This window comes from Triticum urartu, chromosome 5A (assembly GCF_056163025.1).
Source record: "Triticum urartu cultivar PI428250 chromosome 5A, HENAU_Tu73, whole genome shotgun sequence".
Classification (NCBI taxonomy): Eukaryota; Viridiplantae; Streptophyta; class Magnoliopsida; order Poales; family Poaceae; genus Triticum; species Triticum urartu.
The window spans coordinates 1,342,376-1,355,633 of NC_141877.1; the positions used below are offsets into that span (position 1 = coordinate 1,342,376).

The window sequence follows — 13,258 nt, forward strand, 5'->3', positions numbered from 1 at the left end:
TAACCCTCTCTAATCTTTTGCACATGCTATGTGGGTGAAATGATGATACCATGCCAAGTTTCAACATTTTCAAAGTTCATTTTGTAGTGATTTTCAGTTTCACGATCATTTAGCTCTCTAAACAAATCGGTAAATGACTGAAAAATAGCAAATGATGTCAGAACATGTTGAAAAATGATGGCGTCGCTTTGAATGGTGCATATGGAATGCAAAAAAGTATGGAGTTTAAATAAGTTTTAAAAAATGAAGTGCCCGTGTAACAGATGAGTTCTCGTCCGAAACCCTGATACTCCGAAAGTGATTGTCCAGTTTGTACACGAAGTGCGTCCAGTTTTTGCCGTAACCCTCTCACCTCTTTTGCATATGCTATGTGGGTGAAATGATGATACCATGCCAAGTTCCAACATTTTCAAAGTTTATTTTGTAGTGATTTTCAATTTCACGGTCATTTAGATCTCTAAACAAATCGGTAAATGACTGAAAAATAGCAAATGATGTTAGAAAGTGTTAGAATTGATGATGTCGCTTTGAATGGTGCATACGGAACGCAAAAAAAGTCTGGAGTTCAAATAAGTTTAAAAAAAATGAAGTGCCCGTGTAACAGATGAGTTCTCATCCGAAACCCAGATTCTCCGAAAGAGATTAGCCAGTTTGTACTCTAAGTGCGTCCAGTTTTTGCCATAACCCTCTCTACTCTGTTGCACATGCTATGTGGGTGAAATGATGATACCATGCCAAGTTTGAACATTTTCAGAGTTAATTTTGTAGTGATTTTCAATTTCATGGTCATTTAGCTCTCTAAACAAATCGGTAAATGACTGGAAAATAGCAAATGATGTCAGAACATGTTGAAAATTGATGACTTCGCTTTGAATGGTGTATACGGAACACAAAAAAGTATGGAGTTCAAACAAATTTAAAAGAATGAAGTGCCCGTGTAACAGAGGAATTCTCGTCTGAAACCCTGATACTCCGAAAGAGATTGTCCAGTTTGTACACGAGGTGTGTCCAGTTTTTGTCATAACCCTCTCTACTCTTTTGCACATGCTATGTGGGTGAAATGATGATACCATGCCAAGTTTCAACGTTTTCAGAGTTCATTTTGTAGTGATTTTAAATTTCAGGGTCATTTAGCTCTCTAAAAAATTGGTAAATGACAGAAAAATAGCAAAGGATGTCAGAACGTGTTGAAAATTGATGACGTCGCTTTGAATGGTGCATACGGAACGCAATAAAAAGTCTGGAGTTCAAATAAGTTTAAAAAAATGAAGTGCCCGTGTAAGAGATGAGTTCTCGTCTGAAACCCTGATACTCCGAAAGAGATTGTCCAGTTTGCACACGAAGTGCGTCCAGTGTTTGCCGTAACCCTCTCTACTCTTTTGCACATGCTGTGTGGGTGAAATGATGATACCATGCCATGTTTCAACATTTTCAGAGTTCATTTTATAGTGATTTTTAATTTCACGGTCATTTAGCTCTCTAAACAAATCGGTAAATGACAGAAAAATAGCTAATGATGTCAGAACATGTTGAAAAATGATGACATCGCTTTGAATGGTGCATACGGAACGCAAAAAAAAGTATAGAGTTCAAATAAGTTTTAAAAAATCAAGTGCCCGTGTAACAGATGAGTTATCGTCCGAAACCCTGATACTCCGAAAGAGATTGTCCAGTTTGTACACGAAGTGCGTCCAGTTTTTGCCGTAACCCTCTATACTCTTTCGCACATGCTATGTGGGTGAATTGATGATACCATGCCAAGTTTCAACATTTCCAGAGTTCATTTTGTAGTGATTTTCAATTTCACGGTCATTTAGCTCTCTAAACAAATCAGTAAATGACCGAAAAATAGCAAATGATGTCAGAACGTGTTGAAAAATGATGACATCGCTTTGAATGGTGCATACGGAACGCAAAAAAAGTCTGGAGTTCAAATAAGTTTCAAAAATGAAGTGCCCGTATAACAGACGAGTTCTCGTCCGAAACTCTGATACTCCGAAAGAGATTAACCAGTTTGTACACTAAGTGCGTCCAGTTTTTGCCGTAACCCTCTCTATTCTTTTGCACATGCTATGTCGGTGAAATGATGATACCATGCCAAGTTTCAACATTTTCAGAGTTCATTTTGTAGTGATTTACAGTTTCACGGTCATTTAGCTCTCTAAACAAATCGTTAAATGACTGAAAATAGCAAATGATGTTAGAAGGTGTTGAAAACTGATGATGTCCCTTTGAATGGTGCATACGGAACGCAACAATAGTCTGGAGTTCAAATAAGTTTAACAAAATGAAGTGCCCGTGTAACAGATGAGTTCTCGTCCGAAACCCTGATACTCCGAAAGAGATTTGCCAGTTTGTACACTAAGTGCGTCCAGTTTTTGCCGTAACCCTCTCTACTCCGTTGCACATGCTATGTGGGTGAAATGATGATACCATGCCAAGTTTCAACATTTTCAGAGTTAATTTTGTAGTGATTTTCAATTTCACGGTCATTTAGCTCTCCAAACAAATCGGTAAATGACTGGAAAATAGCAAATGATGTCATAACTTGTTGAAAATTGATGACTTTATTTGAATGGTGCATACGGAACGCAAAAAAGTCTGGAGTTCAAATAAATTTAAAAGAATGAAGTGCCCGTTTAAGAGATGAATTCTCGTCCGAAACCTTGATACTCCGAAAGAGCTTGTCCAGTTTGTACACGAAGTGCGTCCAGTTTTTGTCATAACCCTCTCTACTCTTTTGCACATGCTATGTGGGTTAAATGATGATACCATGCCACGTTTCAACGTATTCAGAGTTCATTTTGTAGTGATTTTCAATTACACGGTCATTTAGCTCTCTAAAAAATTGGAAAATAACTGAAAAGTAGCAAAGGATGTCAGAACGTGTTGAAAATTGATGATGTCGCTTTGAATGGTGCATACGGAACGCAATAAAAAGTCTGGAGTTCAAATAAGTTTAAAAAAAGGAAGTGCCCGTGTAACAGATGAGTTCTCATCCGAAACCCTGATACTCCGAAAGAGATTAGCCAGTTTGTACTCTAACTGCGTCCAGTTTTTGCCGTAACCCTCTCTACTCTGTTGCACATGCTGTGTGGGTGAAATGATGATACCATGCCAAGTTTGAACATTTTCAGAGTTCATTTTGTAGTGATTTTCAATTTCACGGTCATTTAGCTCTCTAAACAAATCGGTAAATGACTGGAAAATAGCAAATGATGTCAGAACGTGTTGAAAATTGATGACTTCGCTTTGAATGGTGCATACGGAACACAAAAAAGTATGGAGTTCAAATAAATTTAAAAGAATGAAGTGCCCGTGTAACAGAGGAATTCTCGTCTGAAACCCTGATACTCCGAACGAGATTGTCCAGTTTGTACACGAGGTGCGTCCAGTTTTTGTCATAACCCTCTCTACTCTTTTGCACATGCTATGTGGGTGAAATGATGATACCATGCCAAGTTTCAACGTTTTCAGAGTACATTTTGTAGTGATTTTCAATTTCAGGGTCATTTAGCTCTCTAAAAAATTGGTAAATGACTGAAAAATAGCAAAGGATGTCAGAACGTGTTGAAAATTGATGACATCGCTTTGAATGGTGCATACGGAACGCAATAAAAAGTCTGGAGTTCAAATAAGTTTAAGAAAATGAAGTGCCCGTGTAAGAGATGAGTTCTCGTCTGAAACCCTGATACTCCGAAAGAGATTGTCCAGTTTGCACACGAAGTGCGTCCAGTTTTTGCCGTAACCCTCTCTACTCTTTTGCACATGCTGTGTGGGTGCAATGATGATACCATGCCATGTTTCAACATTTTCAGAGTTCATTTTATAGTGATTTTTGATTTCACGGTCATTTAGCTCTCTAAACAAATCGGTAAATGACAGAAAAATAGCAAATGATGTCAGAACATGTTGAAAAATGATGACATCGCTTTGAATGGTGCATTCGGAACGCAAAAAAAAGTATAGAGTTCAAATAAGTTTTAAAAAATCAAGTGCCCGTGTAACAGATGAGTTATCGTCCGAAACCCTGATACTCCGAAAGAGATTGTCCAGTTTGTACACGAAGTGCGTCCAGTTTTTGCCGTAACCCTATATACTCTTTCGCACATGCTATGTGGGTGAAATGATGATACCATGCCAAGTTTCAACATTTCCAGAGTTCACTTTGTAGTGATTTTCAATTTCACGGTCATTTAGCTCTCTAAACAAATCAGTAATTGACCAAAAAATAGCAAATGATGTCAGAACGTGTTGAAAAATGATGACATCGCTTTGAATGGTGCATATGGAACGCAAAAAAAGTCTGGAGTTCAAATAAGTTTCAAAAATGAAGTGCCCGTATAACAGACGAGTTCTCGTCCGAAACTCTGATACTCCGAAAGAGATTAGCCAGTTTGTACACTAAGTGCGTCCAGTTTTTGCCGTAACCCTCTCTATTCTTTTGCACATGCTATGTCGGTGAAATGATGATACCATGCCAAGTTTTAACATTTTCAGAGTTCATTTTGTAGTGATTTACAGTTTCACGGTCATTTAGCTCTCTAAACAAATCGATAAATGACTGAAAATAGCAAATGATGTTAGAAAGTGTTGAAAATTGATGATGTCCCTTTGAATGGTGCATACGGAACGCAACAATAGTCTGGAGTTCAAATAAGTTTAACAACATGAAGTGCCCGTGTAACAGATGAGTTCTCGTCCGAAACCCTGATACTCCGAAAGAGATTTGCCAGTTTGTACACTAAGTGCGTCCAGTTTTTGCCGTAACCCTCTCTACTCTGTTGCACATGCTATGTGGGTGAAATGATGATACCATGCCAAGTTTCAACATTTTCAGAGTTCACTTTGTAGTGATTTTCAATTTCACGGTCATTTAGCTCTCTAAACAAATCGGTAAATGACTGAAAAATAGCAAATGATGTCGGAACATGTTGAAAATTGATGACTTCACTTTGAATGGTGCATACAGAACACAAAAAACGTCTGGAGTTCAAATAAGTGAAAAAAATGAAGTGCCCGTGTAACAGATGAGTTCTTGTCCGAAACCCTGATACTCCGAAAGAGATTGTCCAGTTTGTACACGAAGTGCGTCTACTTTTTGTCATAACCCTCTCTACTCTTTTGCACATGCTATGTGGGTGAAATGATGATACCATGCCAAGTTTCAACATTTTCAGAGTTTATTTTGTAGTGATTTTCAATTTCATGGTCATTTAGGTCTCTAAACAAATCGGTAAATGGCTGAAAAATAGCAAATGATGTCAAAACATGTTCAAAATTTATGACTTCGCTTTGAATGGTGCATACGGAACACAAAAAATTATGGAGTTCGAATAAGTTTAAAAAAATGAAGTGCCCGTGTAACAGATGAGTTCTTGTCCGAAACCTTGATACTGCGAAAGAGATTATCCAGTTTGTACACGAAGTGCGTCCAGTTTTTGCCGTAACCCTCTCTACTCTTTTGCACATGCTATGTGGGTGAAATGATGATACCATGCCAAGTTTCAATGTTTTCAGAGTTCATTTTGTAGTGATTTTCAATTTCACGGTCATTTAGCTCTCTAAAAAATTGGTAAATGACTGAAAAATAGCAAAGGATGTGAGCATGTGTTGAAAATTGATGATGTCACTTTGAATGGTGCATACGGAACGCAAAAAAAATTCTAGAGTTCAAATAAGTTTGAAAAATGAAGTGCCCGTGTAACAGATGAGTTCTCGTCCGAAACGCTGATACTCCGAAAGAGATTGTCTAGTTTGTACACGAAGTGCGTCCAATTTTGACCGTAACCCTCTCTACTCTTTTGCACATGCTATTTGGGTGAAATGATGATACCATGCCAAGTTTCAACATTTTGAGAGTTCATTTTGTAGCGATTTTCAATTTCATGGCCATTTAGGTCTCTAAACAAATCGGTAAATGACTGAAAAATAGCAAATGATGTCAGAACATGTTGAAAATTGATGACTTCGCTTTGAATGGTGCATACGGAACACAAAAAAGTCTGGAGTTCAAATAAGTTAAAAAATGAAGTGCCCGTGTAACAGATGAGTTCTCGTCCGAAACCTTGATACTCCGAAAGAGATTGTCCAGTTTGTACACGAAGTGCGTCTAGTTTTTTCTGTAACCCTCCCTACTCTTTTGCACATGCTTTGTGGGTGAAATGATTATACCATGCCAAGTTTCAATGTTTTCAGAGTTCATTTTGTAGTGATTTTCCATTTCACGGTCATTTAGCTCTCTAAACAAATCGGTAAATGACTGAAAAATAGCAAATGATGTCGGAACATGTTGAAAATTGATGACTTCACTTTGAATGGTGCATACAGAACACAAAAAACGTCTGGAGTTCAAATAAGTGAAAAAAATGAAGTGCCCGTGTAACAGATGAGTTCTTGTCCGAAACCCTGATACTCCGAAAGAGATTGTCCAGTTTGTACACGAAGTGCGTCTACTTTTTGTCATAACCCTCTCTACTCTTTTGCACATGCTATGTGGGTGAAATGATGATACCATGCCAAGTTTCAACATTTTCAGAGTTTATTTTGTAGTGATTTTCAATTTCATGGTCATTTAGGTCTCTAAACAAATCGGTAAATGGCTGAAAAATAGCAAATGATGTCAAAACATGTTCAAAATTTATGACTTCGCTTTGAATGGTGCATACGGAACACAAAAAATTATGGAGTTCGAATAAGTTTAAAAAAATGAAGTGCCCGTGTAACAGATGAGTTCTTGTCCGAAACCTTGATACTGCGAAAGAGATTATCCAGTTTGTACACGAAGTGCGTCCAGTTTTTGCCGTAACCCTCTCTACTCTTTTGCACATGCTATGTGGGTGAAATGATGATACCATGCCAAGTTTCAATGTTTTCAGAGTTCATTTTGTAGTGATTTTCAATTTCACGGTCATTTAGCTCTCTAAAAAATTGGTAAATGACTGAAAAATAGCAAAGGATGTGAGCATGTGTTGAAAATTGATGATGTCACTTTGAATGGTGCATACGGAACGCAAAAAAAATTCTAGAGTTCAAATAAGTTTGAAAAATGAAGTGCCCGTGTAACAGATGAGTTCTCGTCCGAAACGCTGATACTCCGAAAGAGATTGTCTAGTTTGTACACGAAGTGCGTCCAATTTTGACCGTAACCCTCTCTACTCTTTTGCACATGCTATTTGGGTGAAATGATGATACCATGCCAAGTTTCAACATTTTGAGAGTTCATTTTGTAGCGATTTTCAATTTCATGGCCATTTAGGTCTCTAAACAAATCGGTAAATGACTGAAAAATAGCAAATGATGTCAGAACATGTTGAAAATTGATGACTTCGCTTTGAATGGTGCATACGGAACACAAAAAAGTCTGGAGTTCAAATAAGTTAAAAAATGAAGTGCCCGTGTAACAGATGAGTTCTCGTCCGAAACCTTGATACTCCGAAAGAGATTGTCCAGTTTGTACACGAAGTGCGTCTAGTTTTTTCTGTAACCCTCCCTACTCTTTTGCACATGCTTTGTGGGTGAAATGATTATACCATGCCAAGTTTCAACATTTTAAGAGTTTATTTTGTAGTGATTTTCCATTTCACGGTCATTTAGCTCTCTAAACAAATCGGTAAATGACTGAAAAATAGCAAATGACGTTAGAACATGTTGACAAATGATGACATCGCTTTGAATGGTGCATACGGAACGCAAAAAACATCTAGAGTTCAAATAAGTTTTAAAAAACTGAAGTGCCTGTGTAACAGATGAGTTCTCGTCCGAAACTCTGATACTCCGAAAGAGATTGTCCAGTTTGTACATGAAGTGTGTCCAGTTTTTGCCGTAACCCTCTCTACTCTTTTGCACATGCTATGTGGGTGAAATGATGATACCATGCCAAGTTTGAACATTTTCAGAGTTCATTTTGTAGTGATTTTCAGTTTCACGGTCATTTAGCTCTCTAAACAAATCTGTAAATGACTGAAAAATAGCAAATGATGTCAGAACGTGTTGAAAAATGATGGCGTCGCTTTGAATGGTGCATACGGAACGCAAAAAAGTATGGAGTTTAAATAAGTTCTAAAAAATGAAGTGCCCGTGTAACAGATGAGTTCTCGTCCGTAACCCTGATACTCCGAAAGAGATTAGCCAGTTTGTACACGAAGTGCGTCCAGTTTTTGCCGTAACCCTCTCTACTCTTTTGCACATGCTATGTGAGTGAAATGATGATACCATGCCAAGTTTCAACATTTTCAAAGTTCATTTTGTAGTGATTTTCAGTTTCACGGTCATTTAGCTCTCTAAACAAATTGGTAAATGACTGAAAAATAGCAAATAATGTCAGAACGTGTTGAAAAATGATGGCGTCACTTTGAATGGTGCATACGGAACGCAAAAAAGTATGGAGTTTAAATAAGTTCTAAATATGAAGTGCCCGTGTAACAGATGAGTTCTCGTCCGAAACCCTGATACTCCGAAAGTGATTGTCTAGTTTGTACACGAAGTGCGTCCAGTTTTTGCCGTAACCCTCTCACCTCTTTTGCATATGCTATGTGGGTGAAATGATGATACCATGCCAAGTTCCAACATTTTCAGAGTTTATTTTCTAGTGATTTTCAATTTCACGGTCATTTAGCTCTCTAAACAAATCGGTAAATGACTGAAAAATAGCAAATGATGTTAGAAAGTGTTAAAATTGATGAAGTCACTTTGAATGGTGCTTACGGAATGCAAAAAAAGTCTGGAGTTCAAATAAGTTTAAAAAAAATGAAGTGCCCGTGTAACAGATGAGTTCTCGTCCGAAACCTTGATACGCCGAAAGAGATTAGCCAGTTTGTACACGAAGTGCGTCTAGTTTTTGCCGTAACCCTCTCTACTCTTTTGCACATGCTATGTGGGTGAAATGATCATACCATGCCAAGTTTCAACATTTTCAAAGTTCATTTTGTAGTGATTTTCAGTTTCACGGTCATTTAGCTCTCTAAACTAATTGGTAAATGACAGAAATATAGCAAATGATGTCAGAACGTGTTGAAAAATGATGGCGTCACTTTGAATGGTGCATACGGAACGCAAAAAAGTATGGAGTTTAAATAAGTTTCAAAAAATGAAGTGCCCGTGTAACAGATGAGTTCTTGTCCGAAACCCTGATACTCCGAAAGTGATTGTCCAGTTTGTACACGTAGTGCGTCCAGTTTTTGCCGTAACCCTCTCACCTCTTTTGCATATGCTATGTGGGTGAAATGATGATACCATGCCAAGTTCCAACATTTTCAGAGTTTATTTTGTAGTGATTTTCAATTTCACGGTCATTTAGCTCTCTAAACAAATCGGTAAATGACTGAAAAATATCAAATGATGTTAGAAAGTGTTAAAATTGATGAAGTCACTTTTAATGGTGCTTACGGAACGCAAAAAAAGTCTGGAGTTCAAATAAGTTTATAAAAACTGAAGTGCCCGTGTAACAGATGAGTTCTTGTCCGAAACCTTGATACTCTGAAAGAGATTAGCCAGTTTGTACATGAAGTGCATCCAGTTTTTGCCGTAACCCTCTCTAATCTTTTGCACATGCTATGTGGGTGAAATGATGATACCATGCCAAGTTTCAACATTTTCAAAGTTCATTTTGTAGTGATTTTCAGTTTCACGATCATTTAGCTCTCTAAACAAATCGGTAAATGACTGAAAAATAGCAAATGATGTCAGAACATGTTGAAAAATGATGGCGTCGCTTTGAATGGTGCATACGGAATGCAAAAAAGTATGGAGTTTAAATAAGTTTTAAAAAATGAAGTGCCCGTGTAACAGATGAGTTCTCGTCCGAAACCCTGATACTCCGAAAGTGATTGTCCAGTTTGTACACGAAGTGCGTCCAGTTGTTGCCGTAACCCTCTCACCTCTTTTGCATATGCTATGTGGGTGAAATGATGATACCATGCCAAGTTCCAACATTTTCAGAGTTTATTTTGTAGTGATTTTCAATTTCACGGTCATTTAGATCTCTAAACAAATCGGTAAATGACTGAAAAATAGCAAATGATGTTAGAAAGTGTTAGAATTGATGATGTCGCTTTGAATGGTGCATACGGAACGCAAAAAAAGTCTGGAGTTCAAATAAGTTTAAAAAAAATGAAGTGCCCGTGTAACAGATGAGTTCTCATCCGAAACCCAGATTCTCCGAAAGAGATTAGCCAGTTTGTACTCTAAGTGCGTCCAGTTTTTGCCATAACCCTCTCTACTCTGTTGCACATGCTATGTGGGTGAAATGATGATACCATGCCAAGTTTGAACATTTTCAGAGTTAATTTTGTAGTGATTTTCAATTTCATGGTCATTTAGCTCTCTAAACAAATCGGTAAATGACTGGAAAATAGCAAATGATGTCAGAACATGTTGAAAATTGATGACTTCGCTTTGAATGGTGTATACGGAACACAAAAAAGTATGGAGTTCAAACAAATTTAAAAGAATGAAGTGCCCGTGTAACAGAGGAATTCTCGTCTGAAACCCTGATACTCCGAAAGAGATTGTCCAGTTTGTACACGAGGTGTGTCCAGTTTTTGTCATAACCCTCTCTACTCTTTTGCACATGCTATGTGGGTGAAATGATGATACCATGCCAAGTTTCAACGTTTTCAGAGTTCATTTTGTAGTGATTTTAAATTTCAGGGTCACTTAGCTCTCTAAAAAATTGGTAAATGACAGAAAAATAGCAAAGGATGTCAGAACGTGTTGAAAATTGATGACGTCGCTTTGAATGGTGCATACGGAACGCAATAAAAAGTCTGGAGTTCAAATAAGTTTAAAAAAATGAAGTGCCCGTGTAAGAGATGAGTTCTCATCTGAAACCCTGATACTCCGAAAGAGATTGTCCAGTTTGCACACGAAGTGCGTCCAGTGTTTGCCGTAACCCTCTCTACTCTTTTGCACATGCTGTGTGGGTGAAATGATGATACCATGCCATGTTTCAACATTTTCAGAGTTCATTTTATAGTGATTTTTAATTTCACGGTCATTTAGCTCTCTAAACAAATCGGTAAATGACAGAAAAATAGCTAATGATGTCAGAACATGTTGAAAAATGATGACATCGCTTTGAATGGTGCATACGGAACGCAAAAAAAAGTATAGAGTTCAAATAAGTTTTAAAAAATCAAGTGCCCGTGTAACAGATGAGTTATCGTCCGAAACCCTGATACTCCGAAAGAGATTGTCCAGTTTGCACACGAAGTGCATCCAGTTTTTGCCGTAACCCTCTATACTCTTTCGCACATGCTATGTGGGTGAATTGATGATACCATGCCAAGTTTCAACATTTCCAGAGTTCATTTTGTAGTGATTTTCAATTTCACGGTCATTTAGCTCTCTAAACAAATCAGTAAATGACCGAAAAATAGCAAATGATGTCAGAACGTGTTGAAAAATGATGACATCGCTTTGAATGGTGCATACGGAACGCAAAAAAAGTCTGGAGTTCAAATAAGTTTCAAAAATGAAGTGCCCGTATAAAGACGAGTTCTCGTCCGAAACTCTGATACTCCGAAAGAGATTAACCAGTTTGTACACTAAGTGCGTCCAGTTTTTGCCGTAACCCTCTCTATTCTTTTGCACATGCTATGTCGGTGAAATGATGATACCATGCCAAGTTTCAACATTTTCAGAGTTCATTTTGTAGTGATTTACAGTTTCACGGTCATTTAGCTCTCTAAACAAATCGTTAAATGACTGAAAATAGCAAATGATGTTAGAAAGTGTTGAAAACTGATGATGTCCCTTTGAATGGTGCATACGGAATGCAACAATAGTCTGGAGTTCAAATAAGTTTAACAAAATGAAGTGCCCGTGTAACAGATGAGTTCTCGTCCGAAACCCTGATACTCCGAAAGAGATTTGCCAATTTGTACACTAAGTGCGTCCAGTTTTTGCCGTAACCCTCTCTACTCCGTTGGACATGCTATGTGGGTGAAATGATGATACCATGCCAAGTTTCAACATTTTCAGAGTTAATTTTGTAGTGATTTTCAATTTCACGGTCATTTAGCTCTCCAAACAAATCGGTAAATGACTGGAAAATAGCAAATGATGTCATAACTTGTTGAAAATTGATGACTTTATTTGAATGGTGCATACGGAACGCAAAAAAGTCTGGAGTTCAAATAAATTTAAAAGAATGAAGTGCCCGTTTAAGAGATGAATTCTCGTCCGAAACCTTGATACTCCGAAAGAGCTTGTCCAGTTTGTACACGAAGTGCGTCCAGTTTTTGTCATAACCCTCTCTACTCTTTTGCACATGCTATGTGGGTTAAATGATGATACCATGCCAAGTTTCAACGTATTCAGAGTTCATTTTGTAGTGATTTTCAATTACACGGTCATTTAGCTCTCTAAAAAATTGGAAAATAACTGAAAAGTAGCAAAGGATGTCAGAACGTGTTGAAAATTGATGATGTCGCTTTGAATGGTGCATACGGAACGCAATAAAAAGTCTGGAGTTCAAATAAGTTTAAAAAAAGGAAGTGCCCGTGTAACAGATGAGTTCTCATCCGAAACCCTGATACTCCGAAAGAGATTAGCCAGTTTGTACTCTAACTGCGTCCAGTTTTTGCCGTAACCCTCTCTACTCTGTTGCACATGCTGTGTGGGTGAAATGATGATACCATGCCAAGTTTGAACATTTTCAGAGTTCATTTTGTAGTGATTTTCAATTTCACGGTCATTTAGCTCTCTAAACAAATCGGTAAATGACTGGAAAATAGCAAATGATGTCAGAACGTGTTGAAAATTGATGACTTCGCTTTGAATGGTGCATACGGAACACAAAAAAGTATGGAGTTCAAATAAATTTAAAAGAATGAAGTGCCCGTGTAACAGAGGAATTCTCGTCTGAAACCCTGATACTCCGAAAGAGATTGTCCAGTTTGTACACGAGGTGCGTCCAGTTTTTGTCATAACCCTCTCTACTCTTTTGCACATGCTATGTGGGTGAAATGATGATACCATGCCAAGTTTCAACGTTTTCAGAGTACATTTTGTAGTGATTTTCAATTTCAGGGTCATTTAGCTCTCTAAAAATATGGTAAATGACTGAAAAATAGCAAAGGATGTCAGAACGTGTTGAAAATTGATGACATCACTTTGAATGGTGCATACGGAACGCAATAAAAAGTCTGGAGTTCAAATAAGTTTAAGAAAATGAAGTGCCCGTGTAAGAGATGAGTTCTCGTCTGAAACACTGATACTCCGAAAGAGATTGTCCAGTTTGCACACGAAGTGCGTC

General features: G+C 37.7%; 1 pseudogene; it reads left to right on the forward strand.

Moving 5' to 3' along the window:
• Nucleotides 1-13,258, forward strand: part of LOC147967305 (uncharacterized) — a 164,084-nt pseudogene that overhangs the window by 114,825 nt on the left and 36,001 nt on the right.